This window comes from Nyctereutes procyonoides, unplaced genomic scaffold (assembly GCF_905146905.1).
Source record: "Nyctereutes procyonoides isolate TBG_1078 unplaced genomic scaffold, NYPRO_anot_genome, whole genome shotgun sequence".
In the NCBI taxonomy this organism is placed as follows: Eukaryota; Metazoa; Chordata; class Mammalia; order Carnivora; family Canidae; genus Nyctereutes; species Nyctereutes procyonoides.
Window position 1 is genome coordinate 5,245,151 of NW_026575148.1, and position 23,241 is coordinate 5,268,391.

Below are 23,241 nucleotides of genomic sequence, written 5' to 3' on the forward strand. Positions count from 1 at the left end.
TATATTTTGGGAGATGAGTGGTTTAACCTGGAATTTTAGCAGATAGTTCTGATAGACCATTAACAGTGTTACAAGTAGACTAGTAACCTCAAAAAATTTGTTTTGCAGCATACCAAGATCTGTGAAGTAGGGGTGCCTGGGTAGCTCAGTCAGTTGAGCACCTGACTCTTGGTTTCAGCTCAGGTCATGCGATCAAGCCCCATGTCAGGCCTCATGCTCAATGAGGATTCTGCTTGAGATTCTCTCCCCTCTTCCTATATACCTCTCCACCTCTCTCTAAAATAAAGCTTTAGGGGATCCTTGGTTGGCTCAGCAGTTTAGTGCCTGCCTTCAGCCCAGGGCATGATCCTAGAGTCCCAGGGTCAAGTCCCACATTGGGGTCCCTGCATGGAGCCTGCTTCTCCCTCTGCCTGTGTCTCTGCCTCTCTCTTTCTCTCTCTCTCCTGAATGAATAAATAAAATCTTTAAAAATAAAATAAATCTTTAAAAAAACTTTTAAAAAGATCTGTGAAGCACATTCTAAACACAAACATTCATTTATATAACTCCTTTCTGGAATTTTAAGTTAGGAATGAATGACTTCATGAGGAACATACACATTCTAAACTTTTTAATGTCTGAATTTAGCAAAACCCAAAATACATTTAGTCAAAGTTTATTTTAAGCCTTTTCTCAAAATTTATATGCTCCAGGTATATATACATATATATATATTAGCTCCAGGTATACTTATATACATATATATAATGCAATTTATTTCGTGTGTTTCTCACTTATACTTTGCTCATCAAAAGCTTATTTTTTATAATAATCGGTTCTTCTCTAAGATGCCCTATGAGGTTTGGTTTTATAACACTTTGAAACACTCTTTTTTTGAAGAAAGTTGCTCAGAAAACTTGTACTTCAAAATTACTAATTTAGTTCACGCAAAATCTTCAGCTGACAAAATATTTCCAAACTCTCAACCAACTTTTCTTTAACATTTTTGATAACTCTACAGGTCCATGTATAGCTACAATGTAACTAAATGAGATATATCACCATCACCTAGACATTTCCAAAATTGTGTTCTCAAGAGATACAGTGTCTCAAGAGATGTAAAGAGCTATTCATGAATAGAAAGTGGTTAGAAACGGTAGTCAAACAACTGTGGAAAATGTTGAGTTAAAATCAAACAGGTTTCTTTACTGTAAGATTTCCTAGAATCTTTATGTACATAATGAATATTTAAGAGAGAAATATAGGAAGTAATGTTTCCCAAACTTATTTAACAATGGAACTCAGGCAGCCTGGGTGGCTCAGCAGTTTAGTGCCACCGTCAGCCCAGGGCCTGATCCTGGAGACCCGGGATCGAGTCCCACATCAGGTTGCCTGCATGGAGCCTGCTTCTCCCTCTGCCTGTGTCTCTGCCTCTCTCTCTCTGTGCCTCATGAATAAATAAATAAAATCTTTTTTAAAAAATAACAATGGAACTATTTTTTTAAAAAATTTATTTATTTATTTATTTATTTATTTATTTATTTATTTATTTATTTATTTATTTATTCATGAGAGACACAGACTGAGAGAGAGGCAGAGACACAGGCAGAGGGAGAAGCAGGCCCGATGTGGGACTCGATCCCGGACCCCGGGATCACAACCTCAGCTGAAGGCAGGCACCCAACTGCTGAGTTACCTAGGCGTCCCTAACAATGGAACTCTTTTAACAAATTTCTTAACACATTTAAGACATTAGTGTTCTGTAAAACAATTTGTAGAGCTGATCTTTGTGGTTTCTTTTTTTTTTAATTTTCTTTAAATTTTTATTTACTTATGATAGTCACAGAGAGAGAGAGAGAGAGAGGCAGAGACACAGGCAGAGGGAGAAGCAGGCTCCATGCACCGGGAGCCCGATGTGGGATTCGATTCCGGGTCTCCAGGATCGCGCCCTAGGCCAAATGCAGGCGCCAAACCGCTGCGCCACCCAGGGATCCCATCTTTGTGGTTTCTAACACTAAGGAATTGATTGCATTTATGATCTTCTATCTGTATATGTCACTAATGAATGTAATAATCTAACAACTATTTTAGGAATATGATAGCCCAGGTATTTAAAAAATATTCCTAGGGGCGCCTGGGTGGCTCAGTGGTTGAGCATCTGCCTTCAGCTCAGGTTGTGATTCCAGGATCCTAGGGAAAAAAATAAACACACACACACACACACACACACACACACACACACACACACACCAGAGTATTATTCAGTCATAAAGAAAAATGCAATCTTGCCATTTGTAATGACATGGATGGAGCTAGAGAATATAATGCTAAGCAAAATAGGTCAGATAGAGAAAGATAAATACCATATGATTTCACTCATATGTGGAATTTAAGAAACAAAACAAACAAGCAAAGGGAAAAAAATAGAGAGATAGATTAATCAAGAAACAGACTCTTAATTATAAAGAACTGATGACTGCCAGAGGGGAAGTGGGTAGGAGAATGAGTTAAATAGTTGATGCACTTGTCCTGATGAGCACAGGATGATGTCTGGAAATACTGAATTCACTATGTTATATACCCCTGAAACTAATATAACACTGTACATTAACTACCTGGAATTAAAATAAAAACTTAAAATATTTTAAAAATACAAATGCAAACAAGAAAAAAAATATTCCTAGTTAAGGCAGAATTACCAATTACTCCAATTTAACAAAATAGGAATGAATTGGAAATCTGAGTTGATTTACATAATGATATGAGAACCCAGCAACCACATTAAAAAGACTATCAAAATTTAATTCACAAAAGCTTTTTAGAAGAAGGTTTTTGAAGAAAACTGATAGCTACAGAATTCTTGGTAAATTAAAAGTGTAATATATAGTCATTTCTTGATTATGACTACAACAAATTTCACTTCTAAATTGGCTTCTCCCTACTATTGAACGTATTTCAGAATCATACTTCCCTTTTCCCTACCAACACATGGGGTACTCTCAGCCAATACAAAGTAATCTAAATACTAACTTAATCAATACATAATTTTGACATGACTAAGCACACTCGAGGGCAGGGAGATCTCTACTTTGCTTATGGCTTAAGTTTCTAAAGAGAAAGACTCTACTGACATGTATTTACACGATTGCAAGGTAATTTCACTGTGCCTCAAAATCACGTAATGCATGCCAAAGACCCCTGGAAATTAATTTAAAATTACCTAGTGTTTTATATAATGCATGCCATTTCTTGTCTTCAATTATAAAGATAACTAAAAACTGCTATTAAAACATATACTGGTTTAAAGCAATTAATTATACTGTAGGGTGGAATACATTAAAACTTTATTAAAACTCATTGACACTTTTATCAAAACTACAAAAAAATGATAAAATGGTTACTTTTGAAGAACAGTAACAAAACGCTTAAAACAATTTGACAAGCACTTTCACGTCCACCCATGAGGATTAACCACTATGGAAATTACCCTATAATTGTAAATATTAGTAAACCAAATAAACTATATAAAACAAGTTTTCAGACAGTGGGTAACACACAGCACAGAAGGAAAGAAAGAAGGAAAACAAACTGCTTGAGCCCTCTAGTTGCCCTTACTACCAGGAAGCATTTTTTTAGGCTTAAGAGCAAAGATAGGGAATATAAAAGAGTGCCTTAAGCAATGAGCTTAAGAGACAGAAAGGCATCTGGGTCGGCTTCTAGTTGAGGAGGAGACACCGATCGCTGGCCCCTTCTGCCCCAGAGGAACCAGGACTGAAATGGGACAAAAAGAGGTGGTATTGAGAACAGCAGGGGCAAGTGTCTTCTCCATCCCACCTGGCCTGCTAACTGCAGGCGAGGGCCCACCTCCAGCACAGCTAAGGACACCAACACCTCACCAAGAGGTAACATGTTTTAGGTACCAAAACATGTCACCTAGCCATATAAGCAGCTGCATCTAGAGCTCTCATGCTCTTGAAGACATTTTCCCTCAGCAGGATGCTCCTGACTTCCACTTTAGCCTTTGAAACAGGCTGCCTCCTAGGCTCCCCAATAAGCCCAGGGACTGCCACCTTGCTGTGGCCAGGCGTGCAGCATTCAAGTCCCACTGACTGAGCTGAACTGACTAGTCCATCCTGCTGCACTTTAAAACCATTGAGCCCCAGGATGCCTGGGTGGCTCAGTGGTTGAGTGTCTGCCTTCAGCCCAAGGCATGATCCTGGATTCCCAGGATCAAGTCCCACATCAGGCTCCCTGCATGGAGCCTGCTTCTCTCTCTGCCTATGTCTCTGCCTCTCTTTCTCTCTCTCTCTCTCTCTCTCTCTCTCTCTCACTCTCACACACACACACACACACACACACGAATAAATAAATAAAATCTTTAAAAATAAAAATAAAAATAAAGGCATCTGGGTAATCTGACACAGCTAAAATCTGTGGGGTAGAAGGTAGCTAAACACAAAGAGAGCTCTGAAGATGTACAGAAGATCTCAAATCTTTGGCTGAATATTGATCTGCATATGCATGAAGTCAAACTTCTCAAGGCAAAGGAAAGAAACACCCAAAAATAGAACATCAAACAATTCCCACAGTCACATTGAGCTAAGAATAATTCATAAGGCCAGCGTGAAGAGACAACTTAACACAAGTATCAATAGAGTTTTCACTGAGATTTCTTAACACAAGTATCAATAGAGTTTTCACTGAGATTAACTTACTAGCAAGTTTAAGTTAGTGAGACTAACAGCTAGTACTAAAGATTTCTCTGGAAGCTGTAACAAAGTTCAAAAGCAAACCACTTAAGTATGAAACTGATCCCAAGTAATTTAATTGTATGCCAGAACAAAGTCCAACATTCTTTAAAGGAATATAACAAAATCCACCACCCAGCAATATAAAATACATTATGTCTGGTATCTGATCAATAAGATTAAAGAAGTAGGAAAATATAGCCCATAACCAGATAAAAAGCAATCCATAGAAACCTAGAGGACAAAAATCAACAGAATGACAGAGATAGTGGCATTAGCAGACAGGTAGATTAAAACAACGACTGTATGTTCCATATGTTCAAGAATGTATTGGGAAACATGAACATATTGAAGAAAAATAAAAGATATTTAAAAAAAAACTCCAAGTCTAGGGATGAAAGTTACAAAATCTGAAATGAAAATTATACTAGGTAGCATAAATCACAGAATAAAGATCACCAAAAAACAAAAACAAAAGTAAAATAACAACAAAACAAACCCAGTGTACTTGAAGACAACAAAACTATCCCAAATGAAGCACAAACAGAAAAAGAGTTCAAAAAATGAATGGCGATTCAGACACCTATAAGAAAATATCACGTGGACTAATATACATGTAGTTGTAGTCTTGGGAAGAAATGAGAGAAGAGAGAAATATTTTTTAAATAATCACCATAAATTTTCTAAATTTGGGGAAAAAATATAAATCTACAGAAAAAGAATACTCAAGAAATCCTGAGAATAAATATAAAGAAAGCCACAAGTGATCATCACAAAGCACAACATAATTAAGAAATAAAGAAACAATAAGTAAGAGAAAGCCTGAAAAATAGCCAGAGAGAGAGAGAGAAAAGACATTTTGTGCAGGAGAACAAAGAATGATGGAGAACTTCTCACCAAAAACTAGGCAAGCCACAAGACAATGAAGTGACAACTTTAAGATACTGAAAATAAAAACAAACCCAAAAATGAATTCTGTACCCAGAAGAAATATCTTCAAAAAATGAGAGCAAAATAAAGACCCTTTGTAGACAGGTAAATACCGTCTGAAATCAATGCTAGCAAACTGGCTCTATAAGAAATGCTGAGGTAAGTTCTTTATCCTGCAAAAAATGATACCCAAGGGAATATAATATTACGAAAAGGGATGGGAAGTATCAGAAATGTAAATATGTAAGTAAAAATAATAGAGATTTTTTCACATTTTTAATCTCCTTCAAAGTTAACTGATTTAAGTCAAAGCAATTACAATTGTATTATAGGATTTATAAAATACAAAGAAGTTAAATATATGACAACAGCACTCTTGTGACGTTCTTGCTCTATATGTGAAGTGGTATAACTTACAGGTGGACTGTGATGAGTTAAAGAGACATATTTTAAACCCACAGTAATCACTAGAATTTTAAATCACAGAGGTAGATAGCTAGTAAATCCACAAAAGAGAGGATGAGACAAATGAAAAAAATTAAAAGATGGTACATTTACAAACATACCACTAATTAAATTAGAGGTTGAAAGACTGAGTTTAAATTAAGGAAGGAAAAAAATAGAAAATCCACTTGAAATATAAAGACACACATAGTTCAAAAGTAAAAAGTGCAACAGATATATCATACAAGCACTAATCGAAAGAAAGCTGGAGAGTATGTATTGATATCAGATAGGGTAAACTCCAGATCAAGACATATGACCAAGGATAAAAATAAACATTTCATAATGATAAAGGATTACTGCATCAAGAACACAAAACAATATTAAAATTAGGCAAATTATGCAATTATAGCTAGAGATTTCAATGCCCCTCATAGTAACTGGATAGAACAAATATACAGAAAATCACTAAGGCTATCAATATTAGCAAACAACGTGACTTAATTGACATGTAAGAATCAACATCACTAAAACTAACAATAGTAAGACATTCTTTTGAAGTATGTATGAAATACTCACTAAAACATCTCATAAACTGGGCCATAAAAAAGGCTCAATTTAAAAGAATCAACATACCAAGTAAGTTCTCTTCCCTCAACAGAATTGAAACTACAGGGGCATCAGGGTGGCTCAGTGGTTGAGCATCTGCCTTTGGCTCAGGTCATGATCCCAGGGTCCTGGGATCAAGTCCCGCATCAGGATCCCCACAGGGAGCCTGCTTCTCCATCTGCATATGTCTTCTCTGTGTGTCTCTCATAAATAAATAAAAATTTTAATCTAAAAATAAATAATTTAATTTTTTTCTACTTTAAGAAAAAGAAAGATAAAGAACAAATTAAATTGAAAATTAGAAGGAAGAAATAAAGAGTAGAAAGCAGCAAAATAGAAGAAGGGCTAACAATAAAGAAAACGCTATAGAATAAAAAGCTGGATCTTTGAGAAGATTGATAAAAATGATAAACTGGCTAGACTAGTCAAGAAAAAAAAGAGAAGATACAAATTACCAATAATAGAAAAGGGTAAATCACCAGATACTACAGACATTAAAACAATAGTAAGAAAAAAATCATAAATTATTTTATGCCAGTAAATTTGACAGCTCAGATGAAATGGACAGATTCCTTGAAAGATACAAATGACCAAAGCTTAGTGCTCCTACACTTTTTAAAACGCTGCCACAAAAAGTATCCCAGGTCCATGTGGCCTCAAAGATGCATTCTATCAAATATTCAAGATAGAAATATTTTTTTAAGATTTATTGATTGATTGATTCATGATAGACATAAAGAGAGAGAGAGAGAGAGGCACAGACACAGGCAGAGGGATAAGCAGCCTCCATGCCAGGAGCCCGATGCGGGACTTGATCCCAGGACTCCAAGATCGTGCCCCGGGCTAAAGGCAGGCACCAAACTGCTAAGCCACCCAGGGATCCCCTCAAGATAGAAATATTATCAGCTCTCCACAAACTCTTCAGAAACTAGAACCAAAGGAAACATTTCCCAAGTCACCCTAAAAATCCAAGTAATTATATTGCAAGAAAACCAAAAACCAACATCCATCGGGAATCAGAAATGCAAAATTTAACAGAATTTTAGCAAAACAAATCCCACAATATATAAAAAGGATAACACATGATGATCAGATTAAATTTATCCCACAAAAGCAAGGCTGGTTTAACATTCCAGATCAATCAATATAATTCATCAATCATATTAACTAAAAAACACACATACAGGAAAAAGAAAGAAAATCCCCAAAATACAGAAAAAAAGCATCTGTTTCAGAAATGTAAATTTTAACTTACGAAAAATCAATGTAATTCACCATGTTGACAATATACATGTGATTATCTCAAGAGATGGGAAAAAAAAAACATCTGACAAAATATAATACTCAGAGGCGCCTGGTGGCTCAGTTGGTTGTCTGCCTTATGCTCAGGTCATGATCCTGGGGTCCTGAGATCAAGTCCTGCATCAGGCTCCCTGCTCAGTAGGGGACCTGCTTCTCCCTCTCCCTCTGCCTGCCATTCCCCCTGCTTGTGCTCTCTCTCTCTCTGTCAAGTAAATAAATTTTTTTTAAAAAAAACTATTTATAATAAGGTCTCAACAAACTATAAAGAAAAAGGAACTTCCTCAACCTGGTAACAGTAATCTAGAAAAAAAAAAATCTACTACTAAAGTCATACATAGAGAAAAAGACTGATTTTTTTTCCCCCAAGATGGGGAACAAAGCAAGAATGTATACTCTAACCAGTTTCATTCAACACTGTACTAAAGTTCGTAGATAAAAAATAAATAAATAAATAAAAGCAGGCAGACAAATTAAAAAGGAAAAGTAATACTGCCTTTTCGATAAATGGTTTGATTATGTATTATTATTCCTATATTAGGAAACTACAAAAATCAACAACAATTACTAGAATAAATGAATTTAGTAAGGTCACGGGATTCAAACTAAATGTGCAAAAATCATCTGTATTATTTCTACATAGCACAAACAACCGGAAACTGAAATTCAAAAAGCAATACTGTTTAACAATAGCAACCAAAAAAAACCTGGAAATAATTGGGAATAAATATAACAAACGTGTGCAAGATCTGTGCTGAAAACTACAAAACACTGCTGATAAAAGTTAAAGATCTATATACATAAAGAGATATACACCACCTTTATGGACCAGATCCAATTCTCCCCAAACTAATCTATAGATTTGGTACAATTTTACTCAAAGTCCTAGTAAGCTTTTCTGTAGTAATTGGCATGCTTATTCTAAAAGTTAGATGAAAAGAGGCACCTGGATGACTCAGTCAGTAGAGCAGGGGACTCCTGATGCTGGGACTGTGGGTTGAGGCTAGAGATTACTTGTTGTTATTGTTGTTTGAGATTACTTTTTGTAAATTTTTTAAATCAAAATTTGTATGAAAATACACACCTACTAAAGCTAAAAGAATCTTGAAAAAAGAAAAAAAAACGGCAAAGTCAGAGGACTTAAACTATCTTATTTCAAGACTATCGTTTAAGTTATTATAACCAAAATAGTCTAATACTGAGTAAAAGAAAGACATATACATTAATGGTATGGAATATAAGTTAGAATATATCTATGGTCAACCAATTTTCAACAAATGCATCAAATTAATACAATGAGGAAAGAGTGGTCTCTAACAAAGACAGCTGGAACAACCACATATTGACATGTAAAAAAAATTACACTCTACCCTTACACCTCACACTTTATATAAAAATTAACCCAAAATGGATTGTAGACATAAATCTAAGAGCAAAAACTATAAAATTTCTTGAAGAAAACATATGAGAAAATCTTTGTGACCCTCAGTTAAATTCTTGTGATAGGACACAAAAGACATGAACCATCAAAAAAAGAAAATCAGCAAATTGGCTTTTATCAGAAGTAAAAATTTTTTTAAAAGTAGTAAAAACTTTAGCTTTTCAAAAGATTGTTAAGAAAATGGGAGAAAATATTTGCAAAAGATTAATCTGATAAAGGATTTTTATCCATAATACCTAAGAGCTCTTAGAATTCAAAAATAAGGTAAGTCAATTTTCTAAAATAGACCAGATTTAAACAAATACTTCTCAAAAAATGTTTACAAATGGAAAATAAGCACATGAAAAGATGTTCAACATCCTTAATCATTTAGGAAAATGCAAACTGAAATCACAATAAGATGTAACCACATAACCACTAGAATGACTAAAATTAAAATACTGATAACACTAAATGATAAGACTGTGGAGCAGGTGAACTTTGATACATAGCTTAATGGGAATGTCAAATGATACAATCACTTTGGAAAACAGTTTGGGTTTTATCTTTAAAACTGATGAATCTTACGTAATTTATACCTCAATAAAAATGAATTTTAAAAATCAGGGACACCTGGATGGCTCAGTGGTTGAGCGTCTGCCTTTGGCTCAGGGCGTGATCCTGGAGTCCTGGGATCGAGTCCCAAGTTGGGATCCCCACAGGGAGCCTGCTTCTCTCTGCCTATGTCTCTGCCTCTCTCCCCCTGTCTTTTATGAAGAAATAAATAAATAAAAATAAATTAAAAATCAACTTGACAAAACATTTCTAATTAAGTAAAATAAAATTCTGATAATATCTTGTAGTGGTTTAACAGCTTTTAAACACTAGCTAATTTTTCCCCTATGCTTAGATTCTTCCTCCATTCACGCAGTAGCAAAGGTTCACTTTGCCTCAGGAAGAGCAGTGACAGCAGAAAGCAGAAATAAGGAGTCTTTTTCCTAACCCATGAATTTCAAAATCCTGGGCCTTGAGATTAATAGGAAAGATTCAAAACATGCCTACCAAGTCAGGCAGGTGAGTAATACAAAACAAAAAAGGGAATGTGGGAATTGGGAGCCACTCTATTGCTCCAACTGATTTTTACCACATAGAAATGTGGGTCCAGTGTTGCCAGATTACTTTCTGCCCTACCCCCAAAAAATCTGGGAATTCAGATTTTCATGTGAATTTTCCCAATTTCTGAAACACTTCCCAAGTAAAATGCATTTCTGTGGGTCAAACTCAGCCCATGTATTTGCAACATCTGGCACAGAAAACAGATTTAGAGGACCCTAAAACAAAACAAACAAACAAAAGACTTTATCCTCTAGACTTGACAAAAATTCCCTGAATGGGGAAAAGAAGAGTCAAAGGAACATGGACTTAGACACTGTTCTTACAAGAGAACAGAGGCAATCTGCATCCTACTTACTAGATATAGACTCAGGGAGGGGGAAAGATTCCACAGAACTGGAAGAGATAATATAAGTGGTAAACAAGAATATTATCCTCTGAATTTCCCAGGCCCCACTCAGGCTCAGCAAAGCTTAGACAAGGGGCAGGCTCCCAGAATTCTCCATATTTTAGTGGACTTTGGGGGCCAAGAAAGACTACAGTGTCATCAATAGTAGAGAAATTCTAAGAAGAGTTGGTTTACCACCTAATACCTTGTGGATGAGAATGAGGAATGAGCAGTAACCTATGATGACCCATAACTTCAGAAACAAAATGAAAGGATGAACATTTCCACAAATTCCACCACTGTGGAAAGATAAAGATGTCTAGTAGGACCCACCAAGGACTCCCATCCAAGAATTAGCAGAGGTAAAAGAAAAAGAAAAAGAGGCCCCTAATTAAGATTAAAATTTCAGTCACCTGAGCAGAATAGAAGTTCAAAATAGAAACTGAGTTTCAAGAAAATAACAAAAAGTATATTCCTTGAACATCTGACATTGGTAGACCGAGATGTACTTCTACAGTCTGTTGTAAGCTGGGAGGTTATCAAGGAAAAGGGGAAGCATGTTATTTTTTCTCTAAATGAAATTACACCAAGTAAGTATTACATTTGATAATATGCCCTAAAAATAGGCTATCAGAACATAAGACTTCGAATCACTACTATTTAAGAGACTACAGAACTAAGTTCTTCAGAGAACCTCTGTAACAATTTCACTAGATGGACTAAATTATCAAACACATTTATTAACTTTCTCAAACTTCTTTTACAAGTAATAAATTTTCTTAGGGCAAATGTAAATGACTGGTAACACTAAACAAAATGAGTAAAGTTTATTCATTTTGCAACTATTTAAATAAATACAATAACAGTACTACCAGAATCCACTTTTTTTACATTGAGAAAAGTGTCTATCTGAGGCATTAACAAGGTGGAAGCATAGAGGTTGTCACAGTGTGTATGTGTTTAAAAAATTGTATTTCTCATTTTTCTAAAATAACCACATACATAGTCCTTTTATCTCCAGAAAAATAGTGTTTTGAAATAAAAGAATGGCTTTTAAATACTCCTTTAATATATTCTTAGAAATTTAATGGCACATTGTCTGATTAAACATGATTAATACCCAGATCTACACCTTTGCAATTAATCCTAGCAATTCAGGCAAAGAGCCTGCTTTAGTGTGAATATTCAGTATTTATGCTGTAACCAACTAGTTACAGCATCTGCACCATAATAGGACCTCTGAGCTTCAATATTCTTCTCCATATGATGGGGACAAATACCTGCACAGCCTAACATTTGCAACAGCATCCAGCACAGTATTCAATATTTAATAAGCCCACAAAAATATTTACTGAATTAGCTACCACTGACTTCACTTCTACTGGCCTCTAGAAGAACAAATCAATGAAATGGTTCTAGGAAAATAGTCATCTATCCCATCATGGTACTGTAGTACTCCTTCCAAAGGTAAAACAGACCTCCAGTAATGTCACTCAATGTGAGCTGTCTCTGAACAACCACTTGCATTTCTATTGCAGTAACTGTATTAGTAAATCCGACTGGGTAAGTGCCTAAGAATATTCCTGATACCCTGCAGCTCTGCTGTCATTTGAAAAACTATTCCTAGCCTGAAGTGAGTCCACCTTGCTTCCCTGATCTCAACCCTTCAAGTGTGATGACTTGCCATCACTCTTCAAATAAAACCCAAGAACTTTTCTGAGGTCTATCAGCCTTTTCATTATTTCCCTCTGCCCAACTCCTAATCTCACTTCCCACACTCTCCCCATCCATCCACCGTACTCTTGCTGACCCTTGAAAACATCAAATCTAAGTCTATGCAGTTGTCTCATCCTGCTGCCAGTTGCATACTGTTGTAAAACTCATATGGCTTGTCTCACATCATTCAGATTTGTTTAAATATCACCTCCAGAGAGAAAACTTCTTTACCCTTTCCAAAATAGTATACCGCATTATTCTCTATCCCCTTAATCTCTTTTTCTCCCTACAGTAAATCAAATATATACTTATCTGTTTTAATGTACGTTTGCTAAGAATTGATACTTCATCTCATTAACTGTTGTACAGCTAGAGCCTAGAACATGCCTGGCATAAAGTGACACTTGAATTATCATTGACAGTGAATCTCTTTAATTAACTAAGTGGGAATACTTGAATATTTAAGAAAGCTTTCAAAAACATGATGATGGAATGAGAAATACAAAGACCAGTAATAGTTATGGTGGCCATGTGAATTTAGAACATCTGCTGATAGAAAAGGTAAGTCTGGCCGAACTGGACTAGCACCAGAATTAGATTTTTAATAGCTGGAGTATGATCAGCAGGATGGATGCAAAAGGAAAAAAGCCAAGCAACAACTGGTTGCTTTTGTCCTAAGGCAAAGGAGAAAAATCTTTGTTGTTAATCCCACCCATTCTCCTTCATCTTCCTTCCTCTAATGTTTACTCTCAATGTCTACCCACTTTTGCCACCTCTTTACCTCCTCCTCTTTTGCTGCCTCTGTCATAAACTGTTTTTCACTTGTAGATTACACTCAAAGAGGTTTTTTCCTGTGAATCAGTAGCCTCAGCAGAAGAAAAGCTCTCTAATGAGAAACTCTTAAAAATATATTTGATATTCCTTTAAATGCCAAAAAGAACACCAACATCATTATCAGCAGTATCACACTCATCATGAAGGCAATAGACTGAAACAGAGAATCATAAAGCCATTCCTTTCACAAACTCTTACATCAAGAACTGAATGCTTTATGACTTCATCTTTTTAATTTTCTTCTCTTCCTTCTCCAGAGTATATGTTTAAAATACAATCAACATGCTTTTTCTTGTTTATCTTTATTGAGGTATAATTAATATATAAGAAATTCTACATATTTAATGTATGCATTGTGATGGGTTTGGACTTACACAAGCACCCCTAATACCATCACCACTATCAAGGTACTATAAACATATCTATTAAAAATAAATAAATAAATAAATAAATAAATAAATAAATAAATAAACAAACATATCTATTATCTCCAAAACTTTCCTAGTATTTCTCTTGTGTCTTTGTCTTTGTTCTGTCCCAAGAACATGTAACATGCAATCTATCCTCTTAACACATTTTAAAGCTCAAATATCACATCAACTATAAGCAACGTGTTGTACAAAAAAACATCTTTGACTTTTAGACTCACACTCCATTTAAAAAACTCCTGACATATTCACTAAGTATATCTGCTAAAATCCTGACATTACCTTTTTTTAAAGTTGATCCTGATGCCTATTAATATTAAAGAAAAAAAAGAAAGAAAGAAAACTGACAAAACAGTACAATCAGGCTTATAAATGATTGTGTATCCTCACCCCTCACCAATGACACTGGCATTCAACTGGATTTTTGAAGAATAATCTCTAACACATTAGCAGCAGCCAACATAATAGCATTTACCTCCCAAAATATCTTATCCCAGAAGATCAATTTACTCATTTATAAAACCTCCCATAAGAGGTTACAGGTAGAACATGATCTTTGTAATTCAAACTGATCCAGAGAAAGTAAACTGTAAATCACAATTTTAGGAGAAATTCATAATGAAGATCATGCTTTGCCCATTAATCCTAGAGAGCAAAGAGAAATCCAAGCAAAGAGAAATGGGCTTATTTTTTTAATATTAGGCATATTCACAAATGACAAAGCATTAAGATTTATAAACTGCAAGATGACCTACTTACAGCTAATCAATATACTCAATAACAAACAAGATATCAAGTCATAAATTATTTTTCATTATTTTGATAACTATGCTTAAATTAAGTTCATTTACAACCGTAAGTTCAAGACTTGAGGAAAAAAATGTATTTCTACAATTTAAAAATCAAAAGCCTACAGCATTATTCCCTTCTACGTCTTTCCCTATTTCATCTTTCCAACTCCCCACTCCCACACTCCCTGTCTCTGTCATCGTACATTCAAGACTAGAATACTATCAAATCTGATAGGGTTTGTATAAAATATGTGTAGCAAGCAGTGTGACTTTATTTACTTGCTTTTCTAAGTTTCAAGACTGAAGGATGCTATTACTAATGTAAAAGGGTGATCATTTCTGACTATGTCTTTCCCAGCCCTTACCAAAGCTGTGTCTTCACTGACATGTATTCAGTAGAGAAAATGACAAATGCAGAATATAACAACTGTTTGTATTTGTCTGTATTAATACCATGACATATTTACTAACCGTGAAGGGAAAGGTCCAAAATTAGCTTATTTAGCAGCCTAACTAGCTTAAAACAAAATTTCCTATTCTGAAATAACTCATAACTATAAGAGATAAGTATTTACAAGACAGAAATCTAAAATAATACAAAAGGAAAATACTCTTGTTTTCATTTTCACTAAGTTGGTTAACTTAATGAAATGCAATAATGCAATCAGTGTAGTACAATAAACATGAAAAGGTGCCCAATGTACAAAGAAAACATGAAAATTCCTACTGACAACAGCGAAAACAAAAATCATATTTTCTGTTTTCCTTTCACATGCCTTTTTTGTTAGCTTGAGAGATTATGACCTTGTTATCTGCATACTATCATAAAAATATTATCAGTTGCAGTGTGCCTAGATAGAGGCTTAAAAAATAACTAGTAAAATTATATTTCTCTGTGTCCCATAAAAGATCCATCATACAGGACCCTGTTCTGATTTCCTGATGTTACAAGCTGTGGTAAATGCAGCTAAACAAGAGAAAAGTATCTAAGTAATTCTCAGAAGTAGCATACACAGACATCATATCTTTGTTGAAATCTCAAATCTTAAATTATCTAAAGATTTAAATCACCTTTAAAACAGAATTTATTAAAATTCTAAGCTCATATTGTGCTTATCCTTTTTATAAGTGGCTATATACTCCTAGTAATATGTTTCTATCTGATGTTACCCATATAAATAAAAGCACAGAGTCATTTTAGGGATTAATAGAAAAACAGACATCTGCATGGAACATTTCCCTCATTAGATATTATCATGTTAGCATATTTTTCCTATTTCTGATTTTACAACAAAATAAAATGAGCTGACTTTCACCCTTAAGTTTCTCTACATATATTGCCAATAATGCAAATACTTTAATTGCACATTAGAAGAATCTCATTTTCCTCTAAAAGTTGCTATAGAAATTAGCCCCAAAGAGACCTCATAATATGTATAAAAATCAAGATATGACTAAGTCAAATTGGCATACCAGCTACCACTTACGCCAAATGTTAATTTTTATTTGTATAAATTTATTTTTTATTGGTGTTCAATTTGCCAACATATAGAATAACACCCAGTGCTCATCCCATCAAGTGCCCACCTCAGTGCCCATCACCCAGTCACCCCCACCCCCGCCCACCTCCCCTTCCACCACCCCTAGTTCGTTTCCCAGAGTTAGGAGTCTTTCATGTCCTGTCTCCCTTTCTGATATTTCTGAGTGGGAAATATCAAATGTTACTTTAAACATTAGTTTTAAATTAAAACCTATTTTCAGAAAATCCCAGGCAAGATCACTTGGGTGATTAGAAAGTTATCTGACCTCTTCCTAAATTAGTGCCAAACCGAATCAATTAGGCAAAAATCAATTAGCCAAAAACTATACGTTAATCAACTGACTTAGCAACTAGCCAACCTGTATATTCAAAAAGCAATGCACTCTTTTGTCAGAAGCTCCTATTTGAGGATAGTGGGAGTATCAATTGATACTTTTCTGGAAAGCAACTTGGGTTTATACCAAATGTTAATGTTAAATCTCTTTGACCAAAAATTCTACACCTAAGAATTATCCTAAAGAAATAATAAGAAATGCATATAAAGTTTATATATATATAAACCCAATCTTTATTTATATATATATATAAATATGTGCAGTCTAAATTTACTTACTGGAGCAGGAAAAAAAGCGAAATTTTCAAAAAGAACCTAGTTTAAAAATGCATACTATGCGGGACGCCTGGGTGGCTCAGCAGTTGAGCCTTTTGGCATGATCCTGGGATCCAGGATCAAGTCCCACATCCGGCTTCCTGCGAGGAACCTGCTTCTCCTTCTGCCTATGTCTCTGCCTCTGTGTGTGTGTGTGTGCGCGTGTGTGTGTGTGTCATGAATAAATAAATCTTTTTAAAAAAATGAATACCGTGCAGCTGTTTAAATCACAATTATGAATAAAATGTAATGATCTAATAAAATTCTCAGCACATACATATAAAATACACCAAAATATTTACTGTGATTTCCTCTAGCTGGTACATTATAGGTTATTTTTATATATCTTTTTCACACTTTTAGAAGCTAATATTGATTTCAGGATATTTCGGAGTGCCTGGCTGGCTCAGTCAATAGAACATGTGACTCTTGATCTTGGGGTCATGTGTTCAAGCCCCACACTGGGCATATGGCTTATTGAAGAAAAAATAATAATATGTGAATATTCTATATTGAACTATTATAAACAAACGGTTTTTGTTAGAAGCCATCTCACTGAGTGATAGTCATAAAATATTTCACATAAATGATGAAGAAAGGACTCCTGGTCATAAGCAGACAATTGTCACCAGCTGGCTTCTCCAGAAGCACCAAAGACAGAGGTACCGTTCCACTGTTAACATCTGTTAACTATCAAATTAGTAGAGCATTAATGTTAACAATTTGTATTTCCATCTAAGGATAAACTTATTTAACAATAAATTTCTCAGGAGAGGCAGTTAGTACAATGACACTGAGAAATGGATAGGAACCAGTATATACTGAGTATGTAAAAGACAAGATGTTAAGCCCTTTACATATTCTACTTAATCCATACATTATAAATTAGATGTTATTATCCCCAGTTTTAAGAGGAGAGGACTGAACCTCAAAAATTACACAATTTATCTGTTTACAAAGCTACTAAATAGTGTTACTAGAATCTGAACCCAGCTTTTCCATATACCAGAACCCCTAATGATAACAGTAATAAATTAAATAACTGTAATGATGGGATTGTTCATCTTGCATAAAGATAACAGTCTTGAAAATATTACAACTATAAAACACTAAATAATTTTGAAAAAGGCAACTGCAAATTTACTGGGAATTACTAGTTAACAGATTCTACATAGTCAAGAGAACTGCAAATAAACATTTTAACTAGTGTTCAACAAGAAAATGTCTATTATTAACTGTTCCTGAAAATAAGGTTTTTAATAAGTACTTGGGGTATTCAACCAAACTAACCTGAGGCTGGCTGACAAAATATATGTGTATACACACACACACACACACACAATTTCCCTGTTGTTTTCCAAAATATACATGAATGAACACACCCTCACTCAAAATATTAAAAATTAAATTTAGTAAATTATATGATTAATATGTTAGACAACATTTGATCATTAGTAGAAAGATGTGTGTATGTCAGAGGTTACAGGAGATAGTTACATATATGTGGAGAAAGAAATCCCATATACAGGATGGTACATTTAGTCCCTATTAAAATCAATACTATATTGATTAAGGATCTAAAAGTGGATGAAATAATTAAGAAAATTTCTATTTAACTCTTAAAATCCAACAATTAAAATTTTTAGTCTAAAAGCACTTCCCGGGGCGCTTGAGTGGCTCAGTGGTTGAGCATCTGCCTTCGGCTCAGAGCATGATCCCGGGATCCAGGATCAAGTCCCACATCAGGCTCCTTGCAAGGAGCCTGCTTCTCCCTCTGCCTATGTCTCTGCCTCTCTCTCCATGTGTCTTTCATGAATAAATAAATAAACTTTTAAAAAATAAAAAAATAACAGCACTTCCCTTTACATAAGCATTTCAGTGATTCTAGAATTTTCCTGTTTGGACAAAGCTATTTGAAACCACAGCTCCTAATAATTTAAATAATCTGTTAAAAATGCTGCTAACCAAGTCAGAGTTCAACGGCTATGGTTTTCATTCACAAACTTATGCTATGAATAATTTTTGACTATTTCTACCAACATATGAAACCTATACCATCTATACCATGAAGATCATTAAACTAAGTTACGGCTCATGTATCCTGTAAATTTCTAAAGGTCAAAATTTTTGTTGCTGATGAATGCACCGAAGGTCAACTTTACATGTGCTGAAGTAGACAAAGCAATTTAAACTGCTACAAACAAAAAATTAAAAAATTAAAAATTAAAAATAAATAAACTGCTACAAACGGGGCACCTTGGTGGCTCAGTGGTTGAGCCTCTGCCTATGGCTCAGATCATGATCCTGGGTCCTGGGATTGAGTCCCACATCGGGCTCCCTGCAGGGAGCCTGCTTCTCCTCTGCCTGTGTCTCTGCCTGTCTCTGCATCTCTCATGAATAAATAAAATCTTTTTAAAAAAAATAAACTGCTACAATCAGAAGCAAAGTGGGACTAAAGCACACTAAGTAATAGACTTTATACACACATATTCAACAACACTACAGTAGACTCTTAAAGATTAAACATGTGCACACACACACACCCCAAAAATTACCCCTCTGATGATACAAAGGAATTAAGACTAGTGGAATAACAGACTCTGCATGTGTTGATACTTCTCAAAAGTGTGTTCAAATTTAAACCCAGGCACAACATGGATAAGTGATTCATGGATAACCAGGAAATTAATTAGCACCCCACCCAAGATTATTTGCACAGTTTAGAGTTTAAATAAGACTAATTCATAAAAATTATATCAGTTAACCTATGTCTTCTTCACAAATTATAAATCATATAATTTAAGCAAATAAACTGAAAAATACAGATCAAAATTAGAGTATTAAGTAATATCACTTAAAATTATGAACCAAATAGAATTACAGTTAAGGTGGAAATGATTAATAAAATCTGTTGAATTAAACTTATAAAATTAGTCTCATCTACTATTTTAATAATAACATTTTTCAGGCAATTTTTATGTAAAACTGCCAATCTTATCACATTTACAATTTGTATAAGATTTGTAAATACAGGTCAATTTTTAATCAGTTCAGAAAGTAAAAAAGATTTAAAATTTTAAAAAAGAATCACAGGGGATCCTGCCTTCACCTGTTGAGCCCCTGCCTTCAGTCCAGGGCATGATCCTGGAGTCCAGGGATCGAGTCTCACATCCAGCTCCCTGCATGGAGCCTGCTTCTCCCTCTGCCTATGTCTCTGCCTCTCTCTCTCTGTGTATGTCTCTCATGAATAAAAAAATAAAATCTTAAAAAAACATCACATAGCAATTTCTTAAAAATGTGTAAATAATTTGCCACAGTTATTCAGATGTTATTTGCCACAGTTATTCAGATGTTAAGGTAGCTCTCTGTTGCATTCCCAGACCAAGCATAGTTCCTGCAACACTACAAATAGTCAATTACAACAAACTAAGCTTTCATCCTTCAGGGGGCTGTACCAAGTTATTATTCATTAAGATTTCCCACCTTGAACATTTAGTGCATGTATGCTTATGTGCATTTTTCTGGTAAGAGGAGTGGCTTTTATCACGGACTCAAGCGACTATATGGCACCAAAAAAAAGTTAAAAGCTACAGATTCAAACAAAATATGGACATGCTAAAACTAAGCTGTATCTCTCAAACACACAGTAGAGAGCTGAGCTACCTCTAAGAACAGTTCAGAAGAAAGAGGTCAACTCTGGAAAAAAAAGCGGTTTTTTGGTCGCTTTTTTTTTTTCATCTTTTTATTGTTCTTCTGTTTTGTCTATTAACCAAAAGTAGATTACAATTAATTTAATTCAACTGCCACAAATGCAGCTACTGATAGTTACACTACCCACATTAGAAAGGAAAACCATGGCTAAGTTATATGTACCTAACACAAATGAACAAATAGGAGGATACATACTAGATAATTCTCTTTAGAATTCAGACTCTCACTTATTAAATACTTTATTAATTCCTGTAATCCTTGCTTACTCTAACTCAGTAAAACAGTGGCTAAATCTTACATGATAAAGTTAAGCTAGATTTCACATTAATTTTCCTTTATATACCACTTAAAAATCTTCTTTGGAGCACTTGGGTAACTCTCAGTTTCAGCTCATGAGTCATGAGATCAAGCTCTGCATGAGGCTTCATGTTCAGCAAGGAGTCTGCTTGAAGATTCTCTCCCTATGCCCCTCCCCTGTGCTTCCTCGCTCGCTCACTCTCTCTCTCCCTCAAAAAAATAAAATATTTTTTAAAAAATCTTTTAATATTGAGTATACCTATTTTGTAGGTAAACACCATACAGCCCTGCCCCAGCAAGCTCCCTGTTCGTGCTCATTCTTAAGCCAAATGTAACTAAAATGCTCCAATTCCACATTACATTTTTAAAAAGCCAAGTTTCAGATTTTACACTGCCTGATTACTAAGATCCCATTAGCTTACTACTAGTGGTTTAGTCACTGTATCAACTATTCGTATTAAAATCTTGGGATGCAATGAAAGTTAACAATGCTATTTTTATGTTGTGCAAAAAAAATCATTCAGTCTGTTTTCCCTTTTTGATTACAGTTCATTTAAGGAAAAAATGTTGCTGTATGGCTTGACAATGTTTTATGTGTCTTCGGCTGATAGAACACACAAAACGTTTGAATAGGCCCATTTATTTGAGCAGACGTATTAAATAATACTTTAAATGTGAACATGCATGTCATAAATTTTGTAGTCTCTTTAAAGTAGGATAAATCTGGTATTTAAAATAGTCTTTGTTCAAAGCCATTTTTTTTCTAACAGTCATAAAGGGACTCTGATTTGTGCTGCATGAACAATGCCAGCATCATCATTTTAATGTTATCCATATGGGCTTCTAATAATAGATAAGAGTCTACATTTGTATTATATGTCTTAGAGACATTTAAAATCTAGATAAGGAAAGGCTGATTTCATTGGCCCCATAGTTAAAGGAAAGCAGACCCTAATTAAAAGAATTCTGTTCTGAATTAACTAGTTTGACATGTGCTAATTGACAGTTCCTGTGAAATGGTTCTAATTAAAGTCAATATGTCTTTTTCAATTAAAAGGAAATTAAGAATATACTAATATACATTAACAACTTAATCTGCCTTCAATATCCCATACATCAGCTGCTTTTTCCCCCCTAACGTTATTGAAGAACCATCTGACATGAATCATCTACTGTTTGCTTATGGTATCTCATTATTACTTCACACGAGCACAGCAGTAGTATATGTCCCCTTGAGGAAGAGAGTAACCTGCAATAAGCTTTAATTTTCAGAGCTCCCAACTTTTAACTCATTAAAAATAAACCCACCTTTTTGAATTTAGAAAATGGACATTCTTATTAAGAATTTTTGCTAACTGAAAACAAAGACAAGTGTTCTCAATTAGTTGGTCTTTTTATTATAGGCCTTAGAGGTAATTGCATTCTGCTGGAAAGAAGGCTGGACTATGTTTTCATCATTTGGCTTGATTCAAAGCAAAGCTTGATTTGAGCAACATACAGAAAACATCCTTCAAATTTGTTCTGTTTCCCAAGTGAAATTTTGGGGAAATCTCAGGTGGGAATACTTTGCATTGTATATACAACAGGAAAATAGAAAGCAAGACTGTTTAAATGCCAGCACTAACAGAAGGCCTATCATATTCACTGAAAATATAACATTAGCAAAGCTGTTTATAGCAACATAATTAAATATTCAAATGTGCATTACCAAAGCTACGGTGCTAACAATTCTAATGCTAGCAAAAGTAATATTAAACTCAAGCACCATACTAATGTACACAACATTAAAATCACATGGAAAATTATGGAAAAGATTAAAACTATTTTGTGAATGATTATAATTTAGACATTTTAATTATAATTACAAATATTTTGAATAAGTTTTTTGATACTATCAAGATACTATATGCAATCATTTCATATGATACAGCTGATATTCTGATGGGACTTCCACCACAACCCCCTTTCTACAGTTTAAAATTCAACCATAAAATATGTCTACTTAGAGAAATAGGAAATTATTTTACTTAATTTCACTAACATTAATTTATGCATGTTTAATACATAACAAAAAAGGTAAACAAGTCATTTTCACTTTTCCACTTTTATTCACTTACATTTTAAAATAATTAAATTGGCTGTCACTTGTAGCATTCTGAGTATGTGTGGGAGTGATGGAGAGACTGTCAGCCAGCCAGTCAATGCAAGATCTCTCATCGAAAGCATTTTTCCCAAATGTACACTATACTTCTTTTCCAAGAAGTTACCAAAAACTTTAATGGGGACTCTAAAATCAGTTGAAGTCTAGTGATTTGCCAGAATGAGTAAATGCATATTAACCCATG

General features: G+C 34.5%; 1 long non-coding RNA gene across 1 annotated transcript in view; it reads right to left on the minus strand.

Moving 5' to 3' along the window:
• Nucleotides 1-23,241, minus strand: part of LOC129501678 (uncharacterized) — a 141,242-nt gene that overhangs the window by 33,750 nt on the left and 84,251 nt on the right. The window lies entirely within an intron of this gene.